The sequence below is a fragment of the Anneissia japonica genome, unplaced genomic scaffold (assembly GCF_011630105.1).
Source record: "Anneissia japonica isolate Jap-2015-1 unplaced genomic scaffold, ASM1163010v1 scaffold287623_len557403_cov176, whole genome shotgun sequence".
NCBI lineage: Eukaryota > Metazoa > Echinodermata > Crinoidea > Comatulida > Comatulidae > Anneissia > Anneissia japonica.
The window spans coordinates 400,752-411,068 of record NW_022683923.1 but is presented as its reverse complement, the minus strand read 5'-3'; positions in this window follow the sequence as shown (position 1 = coordinate 411,068).

The following is a 10,317-nucleotide window of genomic DNA, read 5'->3' as shown; positions in this document are numbered from 1 at the left end:
GGCTACCCTGAAGGCTTCATGGTTGAACAGGTCCAAATACCCGTCGGGAACATTGTATTACACAATGCTATGCCTCAAAGAGGGCGTTAACACGACTGGCTACATTGGGATTGGATTTTCAAGTAATGGTAATGGTAATATATATATATATATATATATATAGAAAGAAAATGGAGAACTTGTAGAACTGGGTATAATCATTCTACAGACTGCTTCATGCTAATGCAATCTTCAGGAGTGAGAGAATACAAGGGTTGTGTGAGTATATAAATACTAAGGCAGGTGAAAATGGAAATGAGTTAATTGTTGTTGTGCCTGCATTTAGACAATAGCTCGGTTCTTTTCTTTATTGAATGTTTGTCTGAATATATTATGTGAAGTTTCCAGGTTATGCATAGGTTGCAGCGTTTTGTTTTTGGGGTGTAAGCCGATGCTCTGTTGATAATAGACCATTTGATACTGTAGGGTATGTTGCTGTCTTTTAATTTCCATACGTATTTGAAGAGTACGGTGCTGTTTCAGTGTTTGGGTGTTAAAAGTTTATTTGTGGTTTGTGTATCGGGTTTTGAGCGGTGTATCAGTAAGACCGATGTAGCATTTTGTGTCATCATTCATCAAGTGGACAGGGGCTTTGTAGATGATGGATGAGGTGAGGCAATTTCCACAGAGTGCCAGATGCGACCCAGTACGCAAGAGAGCACACCAGCATCTCCGAACACGAAGCAGATATCATCATGCACTCACGAAAACCAATATTGTTTGGTAACAATTAACATGGACCAAGAAAAACTTGGATGACATGTTTGACGTTACTATAGGAAGCTTCGACAGGGCTGAAACATGCGAACTTGTCGAATCCTTCGACCCTCTCCTCCCTCATCCCAATACTCAGCAAAACCAACGTCGGTCTCTAACGAGATGATGGCCTCGCCGTCATAAACAGTTCATCACCAAGACAATGCGAGAAAATGAAGAAAAATATTATATCTATCTTCCACGCATTTGACCTCCGTATCACCACCATACAGGCGAACATCCACACCACCAACTTCCTCGATGTCACACTCGGCCTAAATTATGGGTCTTTCAAGCCTTACAGCAAACCAAACAGCCAAACAACTAAATGTAACTCCAATTATACAGTATAAATACACAACTTGAAAAGACAACTTTACAAAAAAGAAAGCCAACTACCAATTTTTTCACGAAACCCTTGTCAAGTCTGACTCTATCCACAGACACCTGTCAAAAGCACAGTTCAATACTAGTCCATAAATACAAATAATACAAATTTAATCACAATGCCTTTCATTTCAAATTAATAGGCCCTATTTATTATTTATTTACTAATATTTAACATACTAGATAAGAACAAAAAAATATTAATTTATCGCCCTTGCACATATCTTCTACGGAATAAATATTGATTTTTTTAAATTATTATTTTATATATATATATTAATTTATTAATATTAAATTATTAATTTTTAATTTTTTTAGTAAATAGTTTGTATTATCTCAATCATGTTTTACTTTGAATATCAATGCACTAGCGAACAACAAATAAAAAGGCCTCTCTCCCTCATCAGTTTTTCAGCCAGATTGTAAGTTGATAAACTAATAACTGTTTTTCATAGGGCCTCAAACAAATGGACAGATGGCTTAATATTGTTTATCTATGCAATTCAGTCTAGTTGTACTAGTAGGCATAGGCAAATTAAATAGGCTAGGCTCGGCCTAGCTTATTAGGCCTTAATTTTCCTACCCTAGCTTATGCCAGTCCAGATTAGCACTAGGCCTCTTGCTTGGTGGTGGCAGATTCAGTAAATAAAAAACGATAGCAGAGGATTATCTGTAGTCCTGGACTAGTTTATCTGTAGCCCTGGACTAGTTAGTCCTAGGCTAGAGTTAGTCCAGGTTTTGTTTTCTCGAAACCTGGACTAAGTAGTTCAAAGCTAGACCCAGGACTAATATGTAAATCATGGAATATGCGAGGTCAAAAGAATATATAAATATATACTTATAAATATTACTGCTCATGCTCAGTACATCATTCTGTTTGAACTGTTTCTCAGGCAAATAGGGATATACACATCCAAATTATGTTTTTATCTCATTTATAGTGTTTTGATTGTAGTATCAGAATTGTGGCCTACACACTTGCACAGTAAATTAGTTTTCTGGTGAATAATTAATTCTGACAACTTTAAAATTAATTTAGAAAATAGAAAGTACATGGTACTTCAACAGCTGCATCCTGGTCGATGACATGTGTAGCCTAGAATTCATTCAGCTTATATGCTAACATTTTTCAATGTACAATAATTACATAAGTATTGAATAAGGAAAACCACTAAAAACAGAAATGAAATGAAAATTTATATTTAAATTTTATTATATAATTATTTTAGTAACATCCACCCACACCTCTTAATTTGAAGGGCCAAATTAGTTTTAGATTTGGTCACAGGCCAAAGAAAATCTTCGAGTTTCAAACCACTTTATGGACCTAAGGTAAAATTTTGAGATGCTGTGACCGAAGCCCCCTGTTGTGGCTGCACAAACCTCTGAGGATTTTTGGCAATTTTAATTTCTATTCTATTTTTAATTGTACTACAGCACAATATTACGCTAAATTCATTACAATTTTTGCACCATAAGATTGATATGATTTTGCCAAAATAATTAAGACATTTGATTTTCCACTATTTCCTGCTTATGTGATCATTTATTTTATTTATTTTTTACTTGTGTAAAACCATCACAAAAACATTGGCAATCGGTAGGGGAGGAGCGATGTCCCAGAACCTCTTAAGGGAGTTCACGGGGCAAAGCCCGGAAGCTTTAACAATTTAGTGATTTTAAATACTTAAGGCCCGTAATCGATCGTACAGCCTCATATTCTGTAAAGGTTATATTTTTCACTAACGAATGTGTTGAGTTCTTCTTTGAGAGTCACTCTGATGGAAATCTGCCTCCGCAACTGGCACCACTACATAATTTAAATTTTAAGTAATATAATAAAGTGGTCAAGCATATTTTCATCTATTAGGTGGTTTACAAGCCCATATGTTCTGGGTCCAGAGGCCGAGTATTCATTGGATTTCTGTTACTAATAATTTGCCTTGGATTCAAACAATCGATTGCGACCCAAGTTAAGTCCCACAAATATTTTGCAGGGTCACCGGACTTTTAAGTTGTCGGAGACTGGTAATTGTCATGTCATGTCTTCCTTTCTTTGTGCAAGTTTAACTGTTTGTGAAGTAGCGTTTCCTGAAATGGGCATTTTTTTTCCACAAAGTAAAACAAGATATGTTCTCTATCATAATTGACATTGATTCTTATGTTTACTTCCTGGTTGGACTAATCCTGTAGGAGTATTTTCAAACCAAGCATGAAATTACAGGCATAATCTAGTCATACAATTTTTTTTTTTCAACTTAATAGTTTGGCGCACAATATGTATTTTCTCTGTAATTTCACCCATCATATATCCACCACTCCCTTGGTAATTTTTTTTTTAAATTTTTAATCTGCTAATGTCATATTTAGCTGAACTAATCCTACTAATCTTTTGGTGTTTGTCGATTGGTTGGTAACAGATTTAATTCTAGATCTTGATGGATCACCCCCTACTTTACATTATCCCAGTGTTTTGTTTTCGCCTTTACTGTACTTTATTTAAAAATATATTCATCGAATGGTTATTACTTTCAGCTTTAAATGTTTTTTGTATAATTTATATTTTTTCTCGCGGGGCAGAATGATTTTCTTCTCCCCTGGCGTGCCGCCTATTAAGAACCAAAGGCCTACACACTTTGTTTACTGCATTTTAAGTTTGCTTCGGTCATTTAATTGATTTTATCTATTTATTTAATGGTGATAAAAGAAAACTACATTCATATTTCTTTCTGGTAAAATGATGCCAGGATTTGCCCGACGTGGATTCGATTTCCCCGACAGGGACTGACTCACGGACGAGAGAGTCAAGCTTGGTTTCCATACAGTCGCTACGCGTTGTCACTGACAGCTTCCGGTGATGCTGTTTTTTTTTAAATATAAAAGCACTAAAACACGATTATAAACAGCCCGTTACTATATATTACCAAAATCCTGAACTCACTTAGTAGTGAAACCCTGTAGTCCAGTTAACGCTTACGCTGCCATTTTCGCATAAATGCGAACGCCACACAGTTGGTGTGCATGCTAGTTTCGCATAAATGCGATTAGCCTCACTGTCAGCCGTACGCCACCTTCGCATAAATGCGAATTGGTGAAGGTCTTCAAAAAACTTTCTGCACATTTTGATGTGAAACGTGCTGAGTGTTGTTTTGTTAGAGGTTTGAGTTTTTGCAAGTTGAGTATATGATGTTTTGAAATGTTGAGAAACTTTATTCTTCTGTAGTTGTTACACCTGTGCTGGATAATAAGGAGACTTAGAAACTGACATAAAAAACGATGCCTAGTTAGGCAGACCTAGCCTAGGCGTAGGCCTAGCTAGGCCTGAACTGTGATGGTAATGTTAGTAAATATGCGTAGGCCTAGGATTCGTTATTTTGATTTTTATCAGCAAGTAATTTGACTTTGAAAACACATACTCTGCTAATAGGCCTAGGCCCAATATACTATTTGTCATAGGCCTTGACAAAATGATCTTATCATTTAATCACTATATACTACAAACATGGATGGGTTGTTACAGTAGTGGATACAAATTTTCCCTTTTGCATGGTGATAGGGCATGATGTGGGGATACCAAAGCCAAGTTACTGGAAATCTGATTTGACGTATGTGACCTTTGACCTCAATTTTAATATTTTTATTGAAAAACTAGGAATGCCATATCTCTGTAACACTTTGGTCCATTGAGTTAATTGAATGTTAAACTGAGTAATAGCATAAGGATGTGGTAGTATTGTATACTTTAATATAGAGAAGACGTAATATTTTTACTCATAACTTTGGCAATAGTAAGTCGTTTCCAGTAAGCAACCTATTAGTTTTCTTTGGAGAACATGTTGAAAAGGTCAATTTTGTTTTTGTTTTAATCAATGATGCTGATCTTGGCATGGCAAGCCCCACATGGACAAGATAATGTTATCACAATTATATGTTGGAATCATAAAATAATATAATACCCAAAAATAAGTAGATAACGTATATTTGTTACATTCAATTTAATATTGTAAATAAAGCCTACAATTAAATTATTATGCAAATTGTCGTCCAATCCTAAGGTCTTTGGGTTAAATCTTACAAAATATAAATTCTAAATCAACTGTAAACATTTTTATAATATTATTACTACTAGTAAGTCGAATGAAACTATAAACTTTATTATTTTATTGGCGTGTTGGCATCAACTGCCACTCCCATATGTTCTGTATCAAACTATTTTTTTTTTATAATTTAAAAATTGTTCAAGTCTTTCACATATTTTATTTGATTATGAGAAATATATAAAATGTTACTTTACTTGAAATGCCATTCATTATGAGTTGCACAAGGCGATTTCATAATGTTTAATAACTGGTAACTATAGAAACTATATACACACACTTCCACAACCGTTTAAATATGGTGCAAGTGCAACATAAACGAACCTACCACGGACTCTGCTGTCTACTTCGCAAACTAATTAATATGTTGTTAGCATTAAAATCCAACAGTAATTTGACACAGCACATTTCATAATATATATATATATATACATATATATATATTTATATATATATATATATATTAGTATTATTTCATACTAATAAACTTGTCATGTAGCTATATGAGGCCGAATATATTATATTCGGTCTAATATAGCTACAAAATGACAAGTTATTATGCTAACGTTATTTGGCAAACTGGTATTAGGTTTGCTCAAACAAATTGTATTGAAGCCATTCAAAAATACCATGTAGGATTAGCATATAACGTGAATATGCTAATTATGAAGGTCTTTGTAATTTCACCCTCCCATTCTTAGAGTAGGACATCTAATATCCATACAAACAAATTCTGTAGAATTCTTAACAAAAAACTATAGAATGTCTATAGCATAATTGTTTAGAAAATCTATAGAAAATTCTATAGAAATAACTATAGAAGCCCACTATAAAAAGTCTATTAAAATCTATTAAAACTATTTTAAAAATCTATTAAAACTCTATTAAAAATTAAATTATTAAAAATCTATTAAAAATATATTTAAAAAAACTATAAAAAATTTATAAAAATGATATAAAAAACTATGAAAATTCTATTAAAATTCTATAGAAAGTCTATGAAAATTTTATATAAAAAAACCTTAAAAAGAAAAACTATAGAAAATCTATAAAAAAAATTTATAAAAACCACTTATGAATTTATAAACATTTTATAGAAAAAAACCTATAAAAATACATTAAATATGCGAATAGAAATTCTATACAATTACTGTATATAGAAAGTGTATATAAATTGAACGATTTTATATAGAAAATCTGTGTATTCTTAAAAAAAATGTGGGTGTTGTGTGTTTTTGGACAATTCAACTGCTCTTCAACTTTAACTGGCCCCCAATTCCAATTGGTTTGCAATGGTCCCAGTTCCAATTGGTAAAAATGGCTTTAATCAACTTCTGCAGACTTACAAAATACACTATGAGTTCATATACAAACCATAATTTCTTTAATTTAAAACACCAACAAACATCATACGGTAGGGACATTATGTGTATAAGAGACAGCTTTTACTAGCACACCCCTTCATATGTTATCGTTTTGCTAATGTCTTACTGCTAAACATACTGTACCTCAAGTTCAAGGCTATTCTACAGTTCTTTGCTTTTACAGTCCGGTTTAAATAAGCATTTTTTTCGTAATGTAGTCCTATTACAAGAGTTTACTATATAAAACAATATTCAAGAACCATTCGTGACACTTACAGCTGTGCATAAACCAGCATTCTTTGTGATATTGCAGCAGCATCTGTCCATAACCATGCCTTTTCTTGTCCGATGGTACCAAGCTAAATTTGTATGAATTATGCCGGTGAACAAATCTAGTTTGAAATACTAAATCACTGTGACTTGTACTAACATTTCTCGAAGTTTCACTCTTGCTGAAAGATATAACAAAACAAAGTAGAGCGCATATTATAGAAACCGCTATTAAATGTATTACATCCCTTTATTAATGCATTAAAATAGGATTAATATACATATATGTAGCTAATGACAGACTAGCAGTTATTTCTTTTTTAAACAAAAGAAAATTATTTTTTTTTTAGTTTTCAAAACAGCTTAGCCTACACTACAATTTCAATATCCCTTAAGGCCTATATTAGTCCAGTCCGAAATGTAGCAACATCAGGTTGTAATTTTATTTTTGCTATATTTTTTTTAATTGGATATGATGTAGAATAGACATTGATAAATCAAAAAAGTATGTGCAACATTTTCTTTATCATACGTAAGAAGGGGTTGCCAGTAGTTTCAAAATGGCCGCCATTTTTTGATAAAATTGTCACTAATATTGTAAGTTTATGTTATTAAAATGCAGCATTTAATTGGAAATTCACTCATAACAATGACAACATTTTTGAGCTATTACAATTTAAAATGGCTGCCATTTTCCATTATTTTAGCTTTTTAGCATACATATTAATATAATAATAACCGATCTGTACTATAAAACAAAAACGTGTGATAGAGCTAGTTATACTGTATGCAATTACCATATGCTGTTAATGGTTATTACCATAATATATATGTATATATATATATATATATATTGGTGAAAGTGAAGTCCGTGAATTTGTGAACAAGATCGGAGATCTAAAGATGCATCAGTGGCGGCCCGCTGGATCTCAATGGAGATTCTTTAATATATAAATACTCTACTGTTCCGTTTTAATTATAAAATTCTACTGTTCCGTTTTAATTTTAAAATTAAAGAACCTCCATTCATATATATATTATAATGTGTGGGTGTGTATGTGTTAGTATTATGTAACCAAATTACATACTCTGATTTACTTATATTTACCTACATCAGTGATTTTATAATATGCTAATGTTCATTATCACTTTCTTCATCACTATCACTGTCTGATGAATCAGAAACACTCAACAATGGAAAGTTGTTGCAGAAACTCCCTTCCGCTTCGCAGTTACACATCTCAGTACACTGAAGATTATTTCTCCTACACGTGCATGTATTATTTGAACATGTACATATTGAACAGGTACATCTGATAAGCTCAGCAATTGTTTCAGAAGCAGCCTGCTTTTCTGACAAGACAGGTCTCAATTTACCATCTTCCATAACCCAGCCCAGTTTGCATGGATCAGGGATTTCTGGATGAATGTAATAATAATTCCTTGATACCTCCTTTACCAAATATAATTATACTGTATTGTTAACATATAACTCAACATCAAATAATAATCATTTACTTTCAGTTAATAAAATCCACAACCTTACCTACAAAACATCAGGCAAACAGCATCGTACCATACGCGACGCTGACCGTACGCAGGAGCAAGGTTGCCTAGGAACCTTCTCAGTACGTAAACAAGGTTGCCAGAACTCTCCCATTTGCCTGATGTTTCGGCAAGGATGATGGGAAGATAGGAAATGCGTATATGGAGAAGGAGGAAACTTTTGTGATCTCAGCTCGCCAAGCTGTTGTAATTGAGGGACGTGGTCGCTGTGGACCAGGGAGAGAACCGTTTGAGGCTATGCTAGAACCAAATAAAGATGGGGGCGTCCCAACTGGAGTTGTTGTGTCTCCATGCCTAGTAAAAGTCGACGGAGGTCGATTTCCAGTTGTCGTACACAATGAAACAGACAACGAAGTAGTAATTTCGAGTACTGCATCTTTAGGAAGTCTTTTCCATGGTGCCACTGTCCATGGAGATTTGGAGGAGGTGGGGTTAGTAACTGAGCCTACAGCTGAAGTGGCAAATATATTGGCAGTCGAAAGTACGCTACCAATACAAGTTGATGTAGATGCATCTCTTCTAACTCCTAAGCAACATGGTCAATTGAGGTGCCTGCTTACACGATATAAGGATGTCTTCTCTACCCATAACCAGGATTTTGGGTATACCGATACCATCACACACCGAATTGACACTGGTACAGACAAACCGATTAGAAAGCGACACAGACCCCTACCACCGTCCCAATACCAAGCTGTTAGAGACCACATTCGAGACCTACTGGAGAAAGATATTGTAAGGGAAAGTAAGAGTCCTTGGTCGTCCCCAGTTGTAGTCGTTCAAAAGAAGGATTCTAGCATTAGATTATCGTCGACTAAATAAAATTACACATAAGGATTCATTCCCCCTCCCTCGCATTGAGGAATCCCTCCAGGCACTAGATGGGGCCCAGTATTTTATGGTATTGGACTTGACGAGTAGCTATTACCAAGTTGCGATGCATCCGGATGACGTAGAAAAGACAGCGTTTGCAGTACCGTTTGGCCTGTTTGAATACACTCGTCTCCCATTCGGTCTCTCAAATGCCCCAGCGACCTTTCAAAGACTAATGCAAAGATGTCTGGGAGATCAGTGCTTCGAGAATGTCCTTATTTACCTTGACGACATCATTGTGTACTCTAAGGATTTCGATACGCACCTAGCTAATCTTGAACGGGTCTTTAGCAAGCTAACGATGCATGGCCTAAAGCTCAAGCCTGGCAAGTGCCATCTCTTGCAGCAAGAAGTGCGGTACCTTGGGCAAATGGTGTCAAACAGAGGTGTTGCCGTTGATCCAGAAAAAGTACGAGTTGTCCAAGACTGGCCAGAGCCTAAGACGGTGAGAGATGTTAGGGCCTTCCTAGGGTTTACCGGATTTTTTCGGAGGTTCATTAAAGGATATGCATCGATCACAGCGCCACTCTTCCGTCATTTGAAACATAGCCCAGATAATAAGAGAAAGAAAAAACGACCGAAAGATGGCCCGATTACCTTCTGCACTGAATCTCGGACAGCGTTCAAGACTCTTATAGAGTGTCTGACGACAGCACCGATTTTAGCATACGCTGATTTCACCCGACCGTTCCGTATTGAGACTGATGCCTTCAAACTTGAACTGCTGGCCTTTAAATTGGCAGTGACTGAGGTTTTCAAAGATTATTTGTTTGGACACAAATGTACTATTGTGACTGACTACCATTCTACTCTTTTTGGACAAGGCAAACTTAGGCTGTACTGAAATGAGATGGGTTCAACAACTTAGCTCATTCGACTATCAGATCACATACCGACCAGGTGCAAGGAACCAGGCACCTGATGCTCTTTCGCGGACAAATCAACTTTCAGAAGAGAATAGACCC